Source organism: Triturus cristatus, chromosome 5_2 (assembly GCF_964204655.1).
Source record: "Triturus cristatus chromosome 5_2, aTriCri1.1, whole genome shotgun sequence".
NCBI lineage: Eukaryota > Metazoa > Chordata > Amphibia > Caudata > Salamandridae > Triturus > Triturus cristatus.
In genome coordinates this window covers 254,213,483-254,235,288 of record NC_140588.1, presented here as the reverse complement: position 1 = coordinate 254,235,288, position 21,806 = coordinate 254,213,483, and positions in this window count along the sequence as shown.

The window sequence follows — 21,806 nt, the reverse complement described above, 5'->3', positions numbered from 1 at the left end:
ATCTACTCACTATAGATGAGTCAAATTAATTACTGTTTGCTTCGGTTTTTCTCCTAGATACAAGATGACGTTTGATCATATGAACATATGATCATTGATAGCAATGAAAACCCCCAAATAATACCGATTATGGATTCATATTATCTCAACTATGACATACAAACAACGAAACAGATAATATCTAAGGCAGGGGTCTCTAACCAGCAGGTAAAAGGCAGAGGCGCTGTGCCAAGAGTGGGAATACTCAGAGGTGCGCCCAAGCTTCTAATTCTGTGGACAGCGCACGTAGGAAATATGACTGTAAACCAATGTTAACACAATACAATAAAAATATAGTATTTGCAGACTCAGAAATGCATTAAATTAGCAGATAACCCACTAGAAAAATACTGCTAATTGACCACAATGCCTGTCAGTATGTTCATGAAAAATCGCCAAATATAATGAACATTTTCATGTGAATTGACCTGTAATTCACCAAATTGCGATGGCTAAACTTAGCAAAAAATACACAGAATATGCTCAAAAAATGTGTTTCACATGAACTGAAAGAAATATGAAGCCTCGAACTCTCCTGCCACTTTCTACAAAACATCTATAAAATGTCTAGGAGGTTGGTTGGTCTAGCTGTGCCCACTGCATCCGTGGCTGCCTAAGACAACAGGTAAGGGAGTTAACAACAAAATTCATTTTAGATATTATTTCTGCAACGCTTGAGTTTTTCGTGAGGTATTTTACAGTGAAATACCTCAGCTAAAGTGCAATCATTTCTAGCCTCAAAAGTTCCAGCACGTCATGTCTGCCGCTTGCCGCTAAAGTAGGTTAACATCACCCAGCATTGATGAACTCGTAGAGTCATAACTCCCCAAAAAAGCACAGCAGCTGCATGTTTTACCCGGCTGAATGGCATGTACATTCACCTACATATAGCAATAGATTTCCTGGCATAGGAAGAAAGAAAATACTGGGACCCCCCTTATGGGGGCTTGATACCCAGAATGAAGAGGCCCAAATATAAGGATCTTCTCTAAAATCAGGCAAACTCACACACTCACCAAGGTGAAATGCTTCATCATTGGATCACTCCTCACCATGGTGACTTACAGGAACCTTTTCATGCGAAAAGTAAATCTGGCCCACCCAGCTCCCCTTTTCTGTAAATATAATTGACTCTCACGTGGTCTGGTGCCCACCACGCATCCCACAAACAGACAAAAGACATACCCCAGGCCTGTAAATGACCTGTACAGGTAAAGAAAACACATTTCCACCTCTCAGTAATCAAGCACACAATTACCATATTCATAGGTATGGATTCACAAAGTGGCAGGACTGCACAAGAATATATGAAGCGCGTGTAGACACAAGGGGAATATGGCCTTTTGACAACTGAAATGCACATAATGGATTGTATGAATTACACACATATTTGCAATCACTGTCAGGCTGCTCGCAGGTTTCCGTAAGAAACCCAGCCTGTGTTGACATCCCTTACACATGTCCTTACATTTACCCAGGGGATAAGTACCAAATTCACAATATGCCCATTATGTGGTAGAAAGTAAAATAGTCACAATGTACCTCTATGATAGCCCCTCTCCTCTCTTCTTTTCCTTTCAGCATGAATAGAACACAGTCCTACTTGTGGTCTCTTAGTCTCACAGAAAGGGGTCAAAAAGAATGCATAGCAGGGAATCAGCCACTGAAAAAGCAAAGACATATAAATGCAAAACCACGTGTACCTTAATGCAACTATGTGCTACTCCAATGTACCACACATCTCTTCTTGTCTGCCCACAGGCTCCAGTAAAATCAGAGAACCAGCCAAAGACAAAGAACACACAAATACTGAACATATGCTAATCTGAGGGATATGTTTGATGAGAGGGTCTTGAAACAGAAACAGTACTAGCCATCAAAAACAGCTTTAGGATGACTTTAAATGACTGATGCTTACTTTCGACGTGATTATATTGGCAAAACCACATATATGTGATTTGTTACTCTTCAACATGCTTGCAAAGTGCATATCACACTATACATTGAGCATTGTCATGTAACACATGTCGGCCGATGAGTTGCATTTTGTAAAAAAGCCAATAAATGTGTCAAATGACACTGGTACCCTCTTTAACATTACTGTGGATTCCTATAATATTGCTGGCATGTCTAGACTGCGGATGCCACAGACTGTACTCCTGTCCATCATAGTTCCCAAAGTCTCATGAACAGGTGTTGCCTAACAGCCATGACTCATTGACATTTGAATGTAAAATGCTATGTCTAATAGAGAGTATAATAATCAGAGGAGAGCATCGATAGATGGTGAGTGTGTAGCTGAATTCTGTACAGTGCCAAGAAAAACCATGCAGTCAATGCATGATAGGATAGGAACTTGTGACTGTATTGTTACTGCATTGTGAGATAGTGACTTTACAGAAAAGTGTTCTCAACTTTTTTCTAAATTGGAGCAGTGCTGGGGCAGTCTTTTTGGATACAGGGATGTTTTTTCAGATCCTGAGTGCATAAATGAAAACGGCCTGCTGCCTTTCTTTTTCTTTTTACACGTCCTAGGTCCTGAGAGCGTGGTGTCTTGAATCTCAATCTCTTAGTAAAATCATCAAAGAGAATTCCCCACTGGTCATATGGGCCTTTGATTGTCGACTTGAAATGTAAGAAAGGAGCTAACATCGTCAATACATTTCAAGTACAATGAAACCAATGTGGCCACACAAGAATAAAAGAGAGGATCGTGCCCATACATAAAGAGTTTTATTAACAATTAAATTCAGGTTGTAAATTAGTCAGCAAAATTAAAGAAAATATGTTGTAAAAGCATACATATTTAAATGATCATGCAGTCTGAATTTGAATATTATCAGGAAAAAGATGCAAAATAGTATCATACAGCAAGCAAAATATGAACTTAGCAGGTACCATAAAGGAATTTCTCTATCCTAAATAAAGGATTGAAAGTGGCAAGAGGTAATTCTTTAAGGAAGGTGTCAGCCTCAAATGAACCAAGTTTAAGGTTCACGGGAAAAGGGATGAATGCTCAAGCTTAAAGCTCTCTGGGAAGGGAAATCAGCAGCGCTGAGAAGAAGTGTTTTTCAGTGAAAGTCAGGATAGGGTCTAATTTCTTATTTTGAAGAACGCACAATCTGGTCATGAAAGAAGATTCTAGATGGCTTCTGCATATCAATTTCCACCAAACAAACCTATCTGAATGCAGTGTTCTCTGGAAGCAGGTAGACTCCCTAGTTTCCTAGCTCTCAACAAAGGAGCAATCATCTGGACGACCTTTGATGTAACATCAGTTTGGTCTGGCTGGCACAGGAATATCTCTCCCATCAGCTCAGTCTCCATATTCGAGGCCAACTCCTAATTAAGCTTCAACTGCCTACCAGTCTAATACAATAAAGAATACGTTTTTCTAGTTAAACAAACAGATTAATAAGACACCTGCAGAGGAGAGGAAAATAGGAAAATGGAAAGATATTGTATGAAAATGCAATGTGTGCAACTAAGGCCTAGGTGCAAGGTTAGAATAGGTTCTAATCTAATACAATTAGCGTACGTAAATATAGTGACTACATTTAAGCAACGCATACACTTTCCTGTTACTGTAAATACATTTATTATAATTTAAATAAATATGCAAGTGACGTTCATGAAAGTGAGTACATAGCTTCTCACTACACCTGATTAATAAAATGCACTCAAATTAAGTACACACACGTTAAGTATGTATGTTGCATATAAAACGGTGGGACATTAAAATTCACTGCTCCAGGCCTCTATAGAAATAGGCAGGAGTTTGTCGCAGAGATATTGGAGGGCTGAAATTATGTTTACTAGCCGTATCTCCACTGCAAAGTTCAGCCATTCCAAGTTTTTCCTCGAAATGAGAAATAATTAGCTGCACCCACATTTAGTGGGTGATTTTCCAAGCTGTTTTTCACCAGTTCTACAAAAAAACATTGGGGCATATTCTCAAGGAGCTATCGCTGAGTTAATGGCACTTTATCGCAGCCAAAGTTTCAATAGATTTATCACCCCATTCACAAGCTGATATTAACAGCCCATAACACCAGTGTACCCGTGATAGCAGCCTCAAAAAACATTGCCTAGGATGACCCCGGCAACTATTGCTAATGAGATACAGAGTAGGCATACCCGTGCAAAAAGCAGCAAAAACACCACTCCGCAACATTCTCAACAACCAGCCCGATCGGCGATAAGACCACGAAACATGTGACAATGCGCGTTAGCAGCAGGAAATTATAACCTGCTCTGACCTGATGTAAAGTCGGACGGCAGCCTGCACCACAAAAGGGAGCCCAGTTCACAGCCACACCTGAAGACCAACAGATGCTATGGAGCCACTGAACATGGGACACCCAAGAGGGCCCCAATACCCACTTTCACCCCCCCCCCAGACCGCCCCCACCACCCCAGACACCCACCACCCCCCCGGACCAACACTGAGGCAGCGCAAAGACAGCGACCCTCCGAAAATGCACCAACTTCACAGACCCAACACCAGAGAATGGCATTGCCCACTATATGCTCAAAGGGACAATCCTCCTCCGTAATCTGACCACCATTGCCCACAGGCTGACGGTACCAACACAGCAGACAACCAACATCCCACTGCAGACAAAGATGCTGGCCGTGCTGCACGTGTTGGCCTCTGGTACCCTCCAACCAACATCTGCCTGAGACGGAGGAGTCCCACAGCCAGGCCAATTCAAGTCCCCCACAATGGTCATGGATGACCCCATCAGCCTGGTACCCCACTATCTATACTTCACTCACACTGCCCAGGAACAGCCGGAGACCAAGCAAGGCATGTACACCACAGCTGGCTTCCTGCACGTGTCAGGGGGCAATTGACTGCACACATGTCCTACTTGTGGCCCCTGGCGACACTGCACACAATAATCACAACAGAAAGCATACGTATCCCACCAATGTGCAGGCAATAGTGGACCACCATGCAATCTCCGCCAACGCCGCCGCCAACCACCCAGGCAGTGTGCATGATACCTGCTCCTCCCGACAGTCCATCATCAACCTGCGCCACCAGGATGGCACCCACAAAAATTCACTGCTCATTGGCCAATACCAAATGCACATACCACACACCTCAACTCCACAATCATGCAACACACAACACAGGAATTGAACACGTCACAAGCTCACATTCAACATGCACACCCACCAGACACGACAGCACAACTCTCTGTGGGAACCTGGGCCAGCCATGTACATGAGCCATCAACGGCATGGCATCTCGGACACACAATAGCAGAATGTCGGCAGAGGTGGGGACCAGGCATGTGCGAAGGAGGCAGGGGACTGATGAATAATAATGTACACAATGCCAAGTGTGTCGTGGATGTGCTGGCCAGACTGCAGTATGCAGACCACACACATATCCATGTTGACACACACCACTGGTGTTTGGAGTGTAGTGGACAGTGGACGCAACCATGTCACCCCAGCCAGTGGGGAAGATCACAGAAATGTAGCTTGTGAGGTCCCCCCCTGTAAATGTGAGCGTAGTGGGATATCCCGGCTTATGCAAGGCCAGCGTAAGGGTGTGAATAAAAGGCACGTAACTCTGGGCGTGGTCCTCTTCCGGAATGCCCAACATCTCTGCCAGGGTGGCGCCTCTCACACTGCCACGAGGCTGATGCCGTGAGCGGCATTGCCAGTGATCCTGTGAGCCTGCTGCACCCCGGGATGCTCGTCCCCAAACCAGTCCCGCCCACCCCTGCGCACCCAGGCCTCAATGCCCACAGACCAACACTGGCATGTGTCAAGGAGGGCCCATCCACGTGCCAGTGCAATCTCCAAGCCCGAAGCCTGTGACCTTGGCAGCCTCCTCAGACCATCACGGCCTCCGCAACACAGGCCCGCAGTACTCATTTGTCGTTGACGTACTGCACCAGCATGCACAGCGGACAAGTAGGTCACACATGTGGAACTGAGTCTTGATTACACCATGGCAGAGCACATAAATCATGGCTGAGTGTATTTCACTATACACCCTTCGATGTGGTGCCAACAGGTCTTAGTGTTACATCACAGCGGCAAGATTTTGTGGGCCCATGCGGACTAGTGCTCTCGGCCTACGCTGCGCTCGAGTAGGTCACAGAATTGGAAATGAACATCGATTAATCAAAGGCAGAGTAAGAATCGTGGCATGCAAGGAGAGGCATAAGAGGATGACGCGTTGCGTTTGGGAGGGAAAAAAGGATCATCATTACGGAGGTGATCGAACACTACCAACAACTGCCCTGATGTCACTAACTCTGTGCATCTCGAGCCTACGATACGTGGCTGTGGCCCACTGCTGACCACTGCCTCCGGCCTGCACTGCGGTCCAGCCGGCCTGCACTGCGGTCCAGCAGGTCACAGAGTCTTGATTTGGCAATGCCGGTGTTCATATCAGTGTACCGGCATCATCGCAAACTGCATCCCCTCTCAGCCCTGGTGCCACTAAGTCTGTTCCCTGACATTCATGGGCACTCTCTGGTCGTACATTGGTGGTGTCTGAGTCTATGGACTAGGGGGTCGTTTTCATCCTCGCAGCTGATACCGAATTGATGGTGGCAACGAGGCAGTCGCTTTCCACTCCTCCATATGCTCCTTCTGGATAGCTTCTGCTCTCTGCATCATTTCTTGGAGGACACCTTCCACTGTCCCCTGCTACCCTCCGCCACATTCACATTCAACATCGACGAGGACCCCCTAAGTCTGCGTGGCCCTACCTCAGTGGACCGCAAGTCACCGTCCTGTGGCGGGGTTCCTGTGCCGGCCGCTGTGCAACCGAGGCCACTAACTCCATGCCGGTCAGGTCAGGGACCCCTTCTTCTGAGATATTGGATGGCCTCTGAGGCGATGGCCTTGTGGTCATCAACGCCATGTGTCTGTGGCCCTGCGCTGTCCGCTGCCTCCGGCCTCAACTGCGGCACACCAGGGCTCACACATCAAATCGAGTCCTGACCAGCCCGGACGTCGCATCACCGCAAGAGGCACATGCCACCACCGGCAGGACCAACTCCAACCACCAATTGGCAGTGTCAAAACGGTCGTACTGGCAGACTGACGGAGTTGCTCACACCTGTCATGGATGCCATCTTCTGCCTGGTCCCCTGCTCAGTACTCCAGGTGCCACTAACTCAGTGCACTACGAATCATCGTCCATTACTGTTTTTGGTATGTGCTGTGGAGAGTTCACGCAGCAATGTCACCTCAGGCAGTGTGGGAGACCTGGGACGACGATGAGGAAGATGATGCAGGTGTGACACCCCCCCCCCACTGCAGCTGCATCATGATGCTCCGCAGTTGTCCCTGTAATGCTGGTGATGTCTGTTTCCGTATTCATAGTGTTCACTGTTGTATTTGTTGCAAGCACCAACAACTCCATTAGGGCTGGCTTGCACTTACCCCACACACATCCACACAGGCATCATTGTACATGTGGTCCTGCCAATAAAGGGGCCGGGAACATGTGCCCGTAGCCAGTTCAACATAATATCTGCGTGTGTCCCTGTGGTCTTGTTGTATGCATGAGGGCCCTGGGCCCTACGACATTACATTCTGCTGTGCACAGCGGATGCAGACATGTAACCGCAGGCAGGGGGTTAGAGATTAGACATGTAGCTTTGTCCTCACCCAATCAATTCCTGAGGGGAGTAGACTGGCCTGTCATACGCAGAGCCAACGTGGGTGTGTGACTGATATGTACGTGCTCCTGAGCGTGGTTTTGTACTGGGAATGTGCATCTGCATGTGTCTCTATGGCAGTGTGGGTCTCCTTTGTGGGGTGTAGGTGGTCCCTGAAGGGTAATGGACACCCACGTATGTGTTTTAGTTCGCCTTCCATGGGTTCAGACCACTCCCGCACCTGTTTGGCCAACTCCATTTGGCGTTCTGACACCTGGCATTGGGGTGCCATGTGTGGGTCAGTGAAGTGTTGTGAGCCAGCCATGCATGCTGGTGCTTCATGCTGTGTGGTCTGTTGCAAGGGCTGGATTCTCCTCTAAGTAGCTTGTCTGCCCTGGTCCTGGTGGTGGGTTGTGTGGGATGCCCATGGGCTGTTGTAGGGCGTCGGTGTCAAAGGTGTGGTGGTGGTCTCCGGCATCACTGATGGGTATTCTTGTCTGACCTGCTGGAGGTGTTGTTTGTCCCTCTGCAATGTGAAGGGGAGATGCATGTTGACATTGTGTTGACATTTATGTTGGCGCATTGTAGACATGCAGACTGTGTGACAATGTACATTGTGACTGTTTGGGCGGTGCTGGCAATTTGAGGGGGGAAAGTGGACATTTGGACTACATGACTGATGTGAGGTTGTACCCGTACATATGCACCTCGCAGTTCCCTGCTCTGTCAAATATGATTGGCCTGTTTCTGCGCATGGGCAGACCCAGTTATGTCCCTTGTTCTTCAGTGTTGGTGTTGCACTTTGTGCCACATTGTCATGGGATGTGCTGTGATTGCTATGTGTGTGTGCTGCAGTGTGGCATGGGGATGGGGGACATGACCCTGGGTAATTGTGAGTGTTCAGTGTGCTACACATCGCTGTGCATGTGTGCCATTGTGCCCATCTTCCCCCGTCCCCCCAGTCCCTGTTCGTTACTCACCATGTTGTTTTTGTGTCATGTCCTCTCGAGCTGTGTCCGTACTCCCACCTCCTTGCACCGTCTCCACACTGATGTCTGGCCTCCATTTCCTCCAGCTCCTCTTGTGGCGCAGGACTCCCACCTCGTGTCGCCGTTGCTGCCATCCTGTTGGCAGCAGATTTGGGCCTGGTTTAGATTTTCACGTCATGCCAGCACCTCTCTGTCTCCTCCATTGGCCTCCTCGACACTCCAACAAACAAATGATGGACGGAATGCTGACAATGCAGACATTCTCCCCCAGTCAAGAGATCTGGGTTAAATCCATCGTTCTTTTGCCCACTACGCCACCCCAGTTCAGACATGGCCATATGCAAATCAGTCTTGACCCTGTGCCTCATGGGAACAGTCCAGCCCGAACTGCCAAGCCATGTCTTCCCTGGACCGGAATCAAGCATCCTAGGACCGGTTTCTGGCTATCAGCCGTCATCAGCCAGGATAGCTTGACTCCAGTGGCGTAGTGAGCACGGGACCCACGTCTGGGCATACCCATCCCACTTAGGGCGAAAAGCGTTACAACAAACAAATGATGGACGGAATGCTGACAATGCAGACATTCTCCCCCAGTCAAGAGATCTGGGTTAAATCCATCATTCTTTTGCCCACTACGCCACCCCAGTTCAGACATGGCCATATGCAAATCAGTCTTGATCCTGTGCCTCATGGGAACAGTCCGGCCCGAACTGCCAAGCCATGTCTTCCCTGGACCGGAATCAAGAATCCTAGGACCGGTTTCTGGCTATCAGCCGTCATCAGCCAGGATAACTTGACTCCAGTGGCGTAGTGAGCACGGGACCCACGTCTGGGCATACCCATCCCACTTAGGGCGAAAAGCGTTACAACAAACAAATGATGGACGGAATGCTGACAATGCAGACATTCTCCCTCAGTCAAGAGATCTGGGTAAAATCCATCGTTCTTTTGCCCACTACGCCACCCCAGTTCAGACATGGCCATATGCAAATCAGTCTTGACCCTGTCCCTCATGGGAACAGTCCAGCCCGAACTGCCAAGCCATGTCTTCCCTGGACCGGAATCAAGCATCCTAGGACCGGTTTCTGGCTATCAGCCGTCATCAGCCAGGATAGCTTGACTCCAGTGGCGTAGTGAGCACGGGACACACGTCTGGGCATACCCATCCCACTTAGGGCGAAAAGCGTTACAACAAACAAATGATGGACGGAATGCTGACAATGCAGACATTCTCCCCCAGTCAAGAGATCTGGGTTAAATCCATCGTTCTTTTGCCCACTACGCCACCCCAGTTCAGACATGGCCATATGCAAATCAGTCTTGACCCTGTGCCTCATGGGAACAGTCCGGCCCGAACTGCCAAGCCATGTCTTCCCTGGACCGGAATCAAGCATCCTAGGACCGGTTTCTGGCTATCAGCCGTCATCAGCCAGGATAGCTTGACTCCAGTGGCGTAGTGAGCACGGGACCCACGTCTGGGCATACCCATCCCACTTAGGGCGAAAAGCGTTACAACAAACAAATGATGGACGGAATGCTGACAATGCAGACATTCTCCCCCAGTCAAGAGATCTGGGTAAAATCCATTGTTCTTTTGCCCACTACGCCACCCCAGTTCAGACATGGCCATATGCAAATCAGTCTTGACCCTGTGCCTCATGGGAACAGTCCTGCCCGAACTGCCAAGCCATGTCTTCCCTGGACCGGAATCAAGCATCCTAGGACCGGTTTCTGGCTATCAGCCGTCATCAGCCAGGATAGCTTGACTCCAGTGGCGTAGTGAGCACGGGACCCACGTCTGGGCATACCCATCCCACTTAGGGCGAAAAGCGTTACAACAAACAAATGATGGACGGAATGCTGACAATGCAGACATTCTCCCCCAGTCAAGACATCTGGGTTAAATCCATCGTTCTTTTGCCCACTACGCCACCCCAGTTCAGACATGGCCATATGCAAATCAGTCTTGACCCTGTGCCTCATGGGAACAATCCAGCCTGAACTGCCAAGCCATGTCTTCCCTGGACCGGAATCAAGCATCCTAGGACCGGTTTCTGGCTATCAGCCGTCATCAGCCAGGATAGCTTGACTCCAGTGGCGTAGTGAGCACGGGACCCACGTCTGGGCATACCCATCCCACTTAGGGCGAAAAGCGTTACAACAAATGATGGACGGAATGCTGACAATGCAGACATTCTCCCCCAGTCAAGAGATCTGGGTTAAATCCATCGTTCTTTTGCCCACTACGCCACCCCAGTTCAGACATGGCCATATGCAAATCAGTCTTGACCCTGTGCCTCATGGGAACAGTCCAGCCGAACTGCCAAGCCATGTCTTCCCTGGACCGGAATCAAGCATCCTAGGACCGGTTTCTGGCTATCAGCCGTCATCAGCCAGGATAGCTTGACTCCAGTGGCGTAGTGAGCACGGGACCCACGTCTGGGCATACCCATCCCACTTAGGGCGAAAAGCGTTACAACAAACAAATGATGGACGGAATGCTGACAATGCAGACATTCTCCCCCAGTCAAGAGATCTGGGTAAAATCCATCGTTCTTTTGCCCACTACGCCCCCCCAGTTCAGACATGGCCATATGCAAATCAGTCTTGACCCTGTGCCTCATGGGAACAGTCCGGCCCGAACTGCCAAGCCATGTCTTCCCTGGACCGGAATCAAGCATCCTAGGACCGGTTTCTGGCTATCAGCTGTCATCAGCCAGGATAGCTTGACTCCAGTGCCGTAGTGAGCACGGGACCCACGTCTGGGCATACCCATCCCACTTAGGGCGAAAAGCGTTACAACAAACAAATGATGGACGGAATGCTGACAATGCAGACATTCTCCCCCAGTCAAGAGATCTGGGTTAAATCCATCGTTCTTTTGCCCACTACGCCACCCCAGTTCAGACATGGCCATATGCAAATCAGTCTTGACCCTGTGCCTCATGGGAACAGTCCAGCCCGAACTGCCAAGCCATGTCTTCCCTGGACCGGAATCAAGCATCCTAGGACCGGTTTCTGGCTATCAGCCGTCATCAGCCAGGATAGCTTGACTCCAGTGGCGTAGTGAGCACGGGACCCACGTCTGGGCATACCCATCCCACTTAGGGCGAAAAGCGTTACAACAAACAAATGATGGACGGAATGCTGACAATGCAGACATTCTCCCCCAGTCAAGAGATCTGGGTTAAATCCATCGTTCTTATGCCCACTACGCCACCCCAGTTCAGACATGGCCATATGCAAATCAGTCTTGACCCTGTGCCTCATGGGAACAATCCAGCCTGAACTGCCAAGCCATGTCTTCCCTGGACCGGAATCAAGCATCCTAGGACCGGTTTCTGGCTATCAGCCGTCATCAGCCAGGATAGCTTGACTCCAGTGGCGTAGTGAGCACGGGACCCACGTCTGGGTATACCCATCCCACTTAGGGCGAAAAGCGTTACAACAAATGATGGACGGAATGCTGACAATGCAGACATTCTCCCCCAGTCAAGAGATCTGGGTTAAATCCATCGTTCTTTTGCCCACTACGCACCCCAGTTCAGACATGGCCATATGCAAATCAGTCTTGACCCTGTCCAGGGAGAACCTGGCTTGGCAGTTCGGGCTGGACTGTTCCCATGAGGCACAGGGTCAAGACTGATTTGCATATGGCTGGGTTCAAACTGGAATGGCATGGTGAGCAAAAAAACAATGGATTTAGGCCCAGATCTCTGTACTGGGGTGAATGTATGACATTGTTCTGCATTCTGTCCATCTATTGTTGTTTTTGCATTTGTCACCCCTAGTGGTACGGGTATGCTCAGACGTGAGTCCCGTGCTCTCCATGCCACTGGAATCAAGCTATCCTGGCTGAAGAGGGGTGAAACCCCGAAACCGGTCCTAGGATGCTTGTTTCCAGTCCAGGGAGAACCTGGCTTGGCAGTTCGGGCTGGACTGTTCCCATGAGGCACAGGGTCAAGACTGATTTGCATATGGCTGGGTTCAAACTGCAATGGCATGGTGAGCAAAAAAACGATGGATTTAGGCCCAGATCTCTGTACTGGGGTGAATGTATGACATTGTTCTGCATTCTGTCCATCAATTGTTGTTTTTGCATTTGTCTCCTCGACACTCCGCCTGCATTCAAGGTAGTCTGATTGTGGGTCAGTTGCTGGTAGTGTTCTGTCACCTCCGTGACGCTGGTCTTGTTTTCCTGCGGACGGCACCACGTCTTCCTCTCCCTCTTCTCTTTGGCCTTCCCTGACCCCGTTGGTCCTTGCTGGTGATCTGTGGTGCTTGTGGGGTTTGCATTGGCCTCTGCGCTCGGTCAGGGTGCATCCATGTTGCCATGAACTTTGAATTCTTTCTGGTGTGTTGTTTTTGCTGCTTTTATAGTGTATTTTCCCACCAGACGCGTGGGATTTGCAGGCCTGCTGCAGCTGGTTTTCGCTGCAGCTGGTTTTCGCTGCATTTTGATTCGCGATTGGCCTCATTGCAGCTTTTTGGGGGTTTGTGTTTTGCATTTTTGCAGCATGGCGTTGATTTTAACTTGTCCATTTGATGCATTATGTGGTGACTATCGCATGGTACCGTCGTGTTGTGATACTTGGTTAACACGGCATACATTTCCCATGATAGACTGCGATGTTGGAGGTTGCGTTAAGTTACTTTTGCGATGGTTATCACACGTTCTTGAGAATATCCCCCTTTGACTTGAGCAGGCAGGTAATGGAAGCAGAACTGCTGATGGGACTTTGAATGGAAGGAACAAAAGTACTGGGCATTCTTGTGGCTGTCAGGGAAGAGCATTAATTACTCCCACTGGATTGCAGCTGGAAGGGTTGTAGAATACTACTTGCAACACCCCCAACCTGCGCATGTTCTCCAAAAGCCCCTTCGGCTCTGGGCCTAGAATGATCAATTCCAGAGATTTCGGATCCAATAAATCTGGGCTCTGAAACACTTGTTAGTGAAATTTGTGATTTTTGACCAGAGTTACCTATCTGGGTGAAATAACAAAACTCATAATGAGGGCCCAAGTCACCAGTCTGATAGCTACGGATGGGCCGAGATTCACCAAGAGGGTAAGCTTTGTTCACAAGATAGTGGTATGCAACACCAATTTGTTCTGTGGGGGAGAGTATTTCTTCTACAAAACAATATTTAATATTGAGTATTCCTCCAACAAAAACATTCATTAATATCAAACATTTCTCATAGTGCAGCATAATCAATTGCACATTTATGGGTACGAATTAGTCAAAAAAGGGTAAATAAGACAACAAAAAGATACTTTACAGGTAAGATATATTGTCAATCATATATCGTGAAGTGATAAGAAGGATAATCACATATAACAAAAAACACACAGGACTGTTATGAAACGATACAATAATGAAAAATAAAAAAATGAGCAAAGAATAAGGACCAAGACACAATAAACATACAATGATACAAAAGTTACATAAATAAATCATTAGGTTGTCCAAAGAAAACAGATGGCTGCCTAGACCTTGATCACCAATTATTATAGACAATAATAATTGGTGATCCCTATTCCTGCCAAGCCAAACTTATTTTCCAATTTAAAGAGGACAATGGCCTAGGCAGTCATCCACAGCAGACCAGGCAGTAGTGTGTCTTCAAGGAACCTTTCTCCAGAGGAGCTGGAGGACAGGAGAGAGGAGAAAAATCTAAAGCAAGAGCTTGCAAAATTGAAATTGTAGAAGGATCAGGGCCTTGCTTAACTAGAGAAGGAGCAGGCCCTTGCTAAAATAGAGAAAGAGCAAGCTCTGGAGGAGAAAAGGCTGACCAAGTATGTGACAAAAATGGCCCATGATCCCAGCATGAGAAAACTGTACAAAAGAGCCCCACAAGTAGGGTGCAGCACCAGCAATGGTGGCAGCATACCTGCAGTGCCTATTGGTGAGTCCAGAGTCCGGATACCCAAGGATTTGGTGCCCAGTTACGTGGTGGGGGTGACATAGACAAATGGTTTGCAGCCTATGAATAGGCTCTAATAGTGCGCAAGGTCCCTGTTTTTTTTTTTGCCGAAGTATTGTTAATGGTATTGTCTATGTATGACATGAATACCCAATTGTGCAGTGCTCTCACTTATGTTCAAATGGGTTTTAGTCCCATTTTAGTGGTTTGTGTCTTCACCTTTTCAACCTCTGCACACATGTTTCTAAAGATTACTACTGCACATGTGTTTCTAAAGATTACTAGTCCCATGTTATCTCTTATGGGTATGAGTCCCATGCGTTTGTAGGGGGTGTTAGTCCCACCTATCTTGTTCTGATGACTTTAAGCCCATGTTTTTGTAGTGGATGTCATTTACTTAGTTCTAATGGATATGAGTTCCATCTGTTTGTAGTGGGTGTTAGTCCCACCTACCTTGTTCTTATGGGTACAAGTCCCATGTGTTTGTAGTGGGTGTTAGTTCCACCTACCTTGTTCTTATGGGTATTAGTCTCGTGTTTGTGGGGGGTGTTAGTCCCTCCTATCTCGTTCATATGGGTACAAGTCCCATGTGTTTGTAGTGGGTGTTAGTCCCACCTACCTTGTTCTTATGGGTATAAGTCTCATGTGTTTGTAGTGGGTGGGTCACCCATCTACGTCGTTCTAATGGATATTTTATGTTTTTCTAGGTTTCTTGTGGTGTACTTTCCGCAAAATCTAAAAAGGTCTGTTATTGCTGTTTCTACAGCCTGTCTCAACGCTGGCTATGTTGTACAGATGTTCCTACGATACAACTAATGTCTACAGAGGCTCTGGTCAACACTAGGTTTGGGGATACCCTCTTACCAACGTTCATTTATTTGGTCCATTTTGTCCTCTCATACTACCGGGATAGAGACCCTACACTCGTCATGCACAAAAGTCATGCACAAAAGTCATTTTGTCTGCTGTGGATGACGGAGAGTTCTGGATTTAGCACAGAGTCTCAGGACAAGCTACTGTTGTAAGATTTACTCTTTATTTTGGTTGGCTGTCTGTTGTTGGGTAGCAGCGCTTGTTAAGGACGTTACTACTGCTGTACTACGATGGCAACGTCTGAGGAGATTTATCATTGTTTTTAACTTTGATTTTTGGTCATGTGTTTGACCTTATGTTTGCAGTGTCATTCACCGCTTTCAAATTTGAAGGTGTTGGGACACATCACTAATGACTTTTCTCCACCTGGTGTGCAATTGCCATTTTTTTTGTGTTTTTCAGGTTACTATTCTATATGTTACTATTCAGGACTGTTGACTTTAACAGGTTTGATATCTTGGTGCGCATTTTGGGGTGTGTTCTGTTCACACTACTCGGGCGAGCGATCGCTTGCCACCCTGGTTAGTTTGTTTGATACATTGTGTTATATAGGTCTTGAATCTCTTCCCTATTATAGATCTAGTTTGATGGTGGTTTGTTGAACCTGGTCAGAGACGTATGCTAAGTTTTCAGTATTTTTGTAGCTCTATTAACAGTACACTTGTGCTACGGGGCTGTTTTCTCTGCACTGTATATAATGCCATCTAGTGACAGGTTGAGAAAATGAATGGAATTTATTCCTACTGTTTGTCTGTTTTTATACATGGTGTTCAATGTTGGCAAGTCTGTATCTCTTAGCTCCATGTTCAGTGCCTCATTGTTCTGTTTTATTATGCTATTTAAATATTGCACTGTTTCACCCTATTCTTCAATGCACGATGTCTTTTGATCTCTCTGTTAGGTCGGTCTTTTGGGTCTCACGGTTATCATGGTGCATACACATTGACCGCCAGTCGAAATAGAACCTTTTACGTTGTTTTTCTACATAGGGTGTCGTCCCAGCATGGGGGTACACAATGTTTACCTCCTTACGAGGTGCCTTTACTCCTTGTTTGGTTATCTTCCCTCACATGTGCACAACGTTTCTTTCCCCACGCGAGGGTTGTTGTGGTTATGGTTCCCATTAAGTGTTACACGCGTCCTCATCATTTGGGGGTGTGTTTGTGAGTGTGTTTCCCACTTACTGTGTTCAATAAAGTAACCCTTCCACTAGGTTGGTTACCCATTACGATACGATTCCCATTTACACTTGTTTGTTTTCCCTGTTTTTTTGTGATGTTCTCCATTGATGACTTACAAACATGGTCTTCCTTTGTTTTCACAATGTCAACTTTACAAAGACCATGGTTCTGATGGGTCTTATGATGTATTGCCTTATCTTTCAAGGGCTTATCCTTATATTTTTCCTCAACTTCCTGGTTTTCTTTCCTTATTTCTGTTCTCTAGGTGATGTCTTCGTCTGATGTCTCCTGTGGAATTTGAGCGGTTATCTGCTTTTCAGCTGTGTTTTATTTTCTCTGTGTTTTCCACATTTTGTAGCCCTTGGTTCTTTTGTTTTCCTCTTCTGCCACTACTAATGTAGATTCTTTCATTCTTGCTCTTGCCAGTGGGTATGTTATATTTTGGGGCAGATATTTGTGGTTCTTTTTCTTCTCTTCTCTGACGTCGTTATTCTTCTTCCTTTCTGTTGTGTGTAGGAGGGAGGATGGTTTCTATGTTTTGTTTCCTTTCTTCTCTGTTATTTTTCTCACTTTTGTTGCTCTTTCGTTGGTCTTGCGTTTCTGTTTCCTCTGTATCTTTTCTTTCTCGGTTCTTCTCTCTTGTTCTTTTGTTGTTGTTTTTTTTATTCAGAAGAAAGGGGGATATGTTGTACCTTGAATCCCATGTTATGCTTGCCTTCTCTGTGGAATCTTGATGTGATGTCATCTTACAGAATGTTGGGAGTCAAATAGACACAGTTGGCTGGGTTGAGCAGCATGCTGGCTGCTCCTGGTGGGGTTTTGTTCTGATCTACTTATGGTCTCCCTGTGATCTAATACCATCTTCTAATAAACCTCCTTAAATCATTTCAACTGTGTGGACTTGATCACTACAGAGTTGTGGGGTAGTAGTTTATGGCGGCAAATGGACGCAGTGGGGAGGGACACTCTCCTTACACTAGAGGTAGAGGACTGAACCCTGAGAGGTTTAGGCTCAGATTCAGGGTCAGCCGCAAAATCTCATCACAAACATGGGTGGATTTCTTGGATTATGCCAGCATTGGACTGAAGGGTTGGGTGAGGGGTAGCAAGGTTGATGGTTATTCAGGGCTGCACAAGATAATTTTGAAGAGCACATGCTTGATATTTGTTTTCCAGAGCTGCACCAACACCTGTTTGTTAGCAAGTTAACTAAAGACAGGAGACCTGCTGAGGAGGCAGACATCTGGGTCAGCACCAGAGTGTTCAAGAAGGCATCAGGGGGGAACTTCCAAAAGTGTAGTAAGGGTTCCCACAAGAAGAAGAAAGGGGGAGAAAAAATGGCAGAGTTCTCTAAAGGCCCCAAAACAAGTCACAGAGGAAAGGGTCTGGTTCTCATTCCCAATCTAACCACCAGAAGAAAAACTAACCTGGCAAATGTTATCAGCCCCAGACTCCCAACTGCTATGAGTGCTTTGAGAATGGACACCACAAAGGGGATCCCAAGTGTCCAAAAATAGCACCACCTCCAACTGGAGGAAACACTCCAGGGGTGGCTAGTGTAGTCCTGGGGGAGGGGTTTGTCCCAGTTAATGGGGGTGTCACGACTTGTAATGTTCTTACCAGTTCTGACATGTTGGAGAGGTTCTCCTCTTCGGTTCTTGAGGGTTCTGGCCTTTCCGAAGTAAGTACCCTTTCTGGTATCCACGGTGCTGCAGACAATGCTAAGCCACAGCAGATTGTGGCTTCCAAAAGGAGTCCCAAGAGGTAAAAAACACTGTAGGGAAAAACCTCTGTTGAAGAAGGAGACTCCAGGAATGGAAAGGTAGGCAAGAACCCACAAATAAAGGCAAACACCAGCAAGGAGTGGAGAATAGAAGGCGAGAATTCTAAATAGGGGTGGAAGGTGAAAGTAATCCAAACTGGAACAGGAAGCACCAACAGGAAGCAAAAGTACACCAAGCGGGAGAAAAAGCCACCAACAGGATACATCAGCAGGAGCAAGGAATGTTGCAACACAAGGTAATGAAGAATTCAGTCCCTTAAATACCAATAGGCAGGAAGGGATGTAACAGGAAATAAGCAATTGCCATCTCAGACAGGAAAAAACCTTCACAAGGCCCTCTGGAAAACAGGACTGAGGACTCATGGGAAGAAGAATGAACAAGATGTCACCAGGGGAATATACTGTAAGCCGCAGTGAAATGTGCAAAACAAATGGTGAGTGAAAATATGCCCTCTAGAAGTACTAGAAGCCACAGCTCCAAATTTAGAGCTGCTTTGTTCCTACTATGTATTAATGAGCATTTAAGGGCCTCCACGTGGTATTGTGGTGTGCCCGACTAGACATAAGCGTCACAGAGTATAACCGCGATGCTGAAACAGCAGACAACTGTGCAGCACCGCGATGCGCCAGAGAAGAAGGAGGCACCATGGGGGGTGTTGCAGGCTGCATTGCAGCTTGCGATGACACAGCCCGCAGCACCAAGGGCTGAGCTCTGGCCTGCAGAGCAACGGGGAGGGGGGTTAGTGGGGTTACCCTAGTGTCCCTAGGTGACGGTAAGATGGTTCCTGAGATCCATGTGCCCTCACATACTACCAACTATAGGCTATGGGTCACCATCAATGGGCAAGGTTTTGGTGCTCTGAGGGATACAGGTGCCAGCATGACTATGGTAAGGAATCAGCTGGTGTCCCCAGAGCAGGTGATTTCCAATGCATTCCACCAAGTTGTGATGGCTGACAACAGAGAGATTCATTACCCAGTGGCCCTTGTTCCCTGTGAGTTGAGGGGGAGTCAGGCCTTCTGAATGTTGCTGGGACCCCTGCCATGCCTCTAGACTGTTTACTTGGTAAGGACCTTGCATAAATCACACAAATCATGGACAGAATGCAGAACAAACGACACACAGACAAGAGATCTGGTTTAAATCCGGTGATCTTTTGTCACCATGCCACCCCAGTTTAGACACAGCCATATGCAAATCAGTCTTAGCCCTGCTCCTCATGGGTATAGTCCAGCCCGAACTGCTAAGCAAGATCATCCCAAGACCAGAAACAAGCACCCTGGGACCAGTTTTAGTGCGTCACCCCTCATCAGCCAGGTTAGCTTGAATGCAGTAGCACAATGAGCCCAGGGATCACGTCTGAGGATACCCAGCGCACTTAGGGCGAGAAAGCAAAAGACAAACAAATGATGTGCGGAATGCAGAACAAATCAAACATTCATCAACAGTCAAGAGATCTGGGTTAAAACCATGATGCCCAGACATGTGTCCCATTCTTGCTGTGCCACTGGATTCAAGCTAGCCTGGCTGATGAGGGGTAATACCCGGAAACTGGTCACAGGATGCATGTTTCCGGTCCAGGCAGGACTGTTTCCATGAGGAGCAGGGTCAAGACTGATTTGCATATGGGTGGGTCCAAACTGGGGTAGCATAGCTAGGCTGTGATCAAAGAGTGGTATGACTAAAATTCAACTTCTGTGGAATTGCAGCATAGGCAGAGAGAGGGGGTTATGAAACCTGTGGAACCCACAGCCCTCCAGTTCCTGTGAGGTGACTGAGAGCAAGGATAAGGTCACCTATCTGGTGGACCTCAAGACCCCTAGGCAACCCCTCAGGGTGTTCCATATTAATCATCTCAAACACCACTTTGAGGGGCCTAAGCTCACCATGCTGTTGGTGACAGATTGCGCGGAGGAAGAAGAGAGTGAATCTTTCCCTATTCCCTTAGACTCCAAGGAGAAAGATGGGTCTGGTGAGGGAGTAATGCTTTCCCACAGTCTAAATCCTGAACAGCATAGAGACTGCTACCAAGTGTTGGAACAGTAATCCTCTCTGTTCTCCCTTATTCCGGCACTACCCACCTGTGCACCCATGATGTAGACACAGGAGATAACCTCCCTGTTAAGAATAAATATTAAAGGTTGTTGGATAAGATGAGTGCCAGCATTCAGAGTGGAGTCTCTAAAATGCTGGTATTGGGGGTGATATAAACCTCCAGTTGTCATTGGCCAAGGCCTGTGGTTCTGGTACCCAAAACTGCCCCACTGGGCACCACACCTGAACTAAGGCTCTGTGTGGATTATAGAGGGCTAAATGCAGTTGCCAAGATAGATGCTCATCCCATACCCCTTCGGGTTGATAAGCTGATTGACTGCCCAGTAATTAACTGCACTTGATCTTACATCAGGGTACTGGAAGATCACCCTAACAGAAGATGCCATGGACAGTTCAGCCTTCTCCACTCCAGAGGGCCACTACCAATTTCATGTGATGCCCTTTTGACTCAAAAATGCCACTGGCAGCTTCCAGAGGTTGGTGAACTAGGTCCATGCCAGTATAGAGGCCTTCTCAGCTGCCTATCTGGATGACATAGCTGTCTACAGGAGCAGCTAGAAGGACCACGTCTTTTTTCCTCACCTGACTATCAAGGCCATTAAGTGCCATATAGGGCAGGGGTCTTTGGTGTTTTAGGGACACCTGGTGGGCCGGGGTAAGGTGCAGCCCCTCCAGGCTAAGATAGAAACTTTCAAGACCTGGGAGCCCCCCAAAACCCAGACTGAGGTCAGAGCATTCTTGGGCCTTACTGGATACTGCAGGAGGCTTACTAAGGGTCATGACACCATTGTTTTCCCCTTTAACAGAGCTAATGTCTAAGAAGCAGTCCAGAAATGTGATTTTGACAGAGGTATGCCGAAAACAGTTTACTCCCTGCACAGTTCCTGACAAAATTGACAAGCAGTTTATCTTTCAAACAAATGCCTCAGAAAATGGCATGGAGCAATTTTCTCACAGCTCATTGAAGATGGCCTTGTCCCAACCTGTAGCCTTCATCTCCGGGGGATTACTATACAGAGAACACAGTAAGGGTGGGTGTGACAGAGAACTCATTTGCATTCATGTGCATTCTGGTAGCTCTTCCTGATCAGGGAGAAAGAGGGAGAGCTGACACTTACACCTGAAAAGGCAGTGCTCTGTTTCCCAAACAAAGGGCTGATTACACCCTACTGATATTCGGGAGCCAGGGCAGAGATGAAAGGGGGACATGTGTACTTCAAGGGCCACTTCAAAGGCACAGCTGGGTATAAATACTGGGGCTCTGACCCCACCAAGACAGTGCACTAGTGGACCTATGAAGTACCCTGCCAGGAGTAAAGA